The 765-nt window shown below is 37.0% G+C and overlaps 1 non-coding gene across 1 annotated transcript; it reads left to right on the top strand.

Moving 5' to 3' along the window:
* Window positions 1–402: 402 nt before the first annotated feature.
* LOC123458313 lies at window positions 403–506 on the top strand. The gene has a single exon (XR_006635598.1). It is a non-coding gene; the product is annotated as a U6 spliceosomal RNA (small nuclear RNA).
* Window positions 507–765: the final 259 nt, after the last annotated feature.

Below are 765 nucleotides of genomic sequence, written 5' to 3'. Positions count from 1 at the left end.
GTATATAGATCCGTAGTTGAGTGTTTTGTAGCATGTGCAAAGCCATGGATTAAACCCCTAGCATTGCAAAGATATATGAAGGAAGAATGCAAACGAAAGGGAGAAAGGATATGAAATAGGAAGGAAAGGAAGGAAGGAAGGAAGGAAGGAAGGAAGGAAGGAAGGAAGGAAGGAAGGAAGGAAGGAAGAATGGATGAAAGAGACAGAGAAAGAGAGACAGAGAGAAAGAAAGAAAGAAAGAAAGAAAGAAAGAAAGAAAGAAAGAAAGAAAGAAAGAAAGAAAGAAAGAGAGAAAGGAAGGAAGAAAAGTTCCAACATCTACCAGTTATCAGCTGTGTGACCTTGAGCATATTATTTCCCTTTTGTCTTAGTGTCTAAAATGGAAATTAAAATTTGTGTTTAATGCTTGTGTTGGCAGCACATCTATGAAAATTGGAATGATACAGAGATTAATTTAACCCCTGAACAAGGATGACATTGGAATTTGTGAAACATTCCATATTTTTAAATACATTATGTTCACATATGATATTATCAAAACTTAAAACCAAAAAAAACCTCTATTTCACTTGATTTTTGCTAGGATCAAGAGTTATTTTGTCTTCGTACTTAAAGCATCTGTGAGGATCCAGGTGTGGGAGTATACATGTGTTATTCTTGCACGGGGGAGGCTGAGGCAGAAGGACAGTGAGTTCTCGACCTGGTCTACATGGTGAGACCTTGTCAAATAAGTCCAGACCAACAGGACACAAAAAAAAGAAAGCA

Source organism: Jaculus jaculus, chromosome 1 (assembly GCF_020740685.1).
Source record: "Jaculus jaculus isolate mJacJac1 chromosome 1, mJacJac1.mat.Y.cur, whole genome shotgun sequence".
Taxonomy (NCBI): Eukaryota; Metazoa; Chordata; class Mammalia; order Rodentia; family Dipodidae; genus Jaculus; species Jaculus jaculus.
This window is presented reverse-complemented; position numbering and strand designations above follow the sequence as displayed.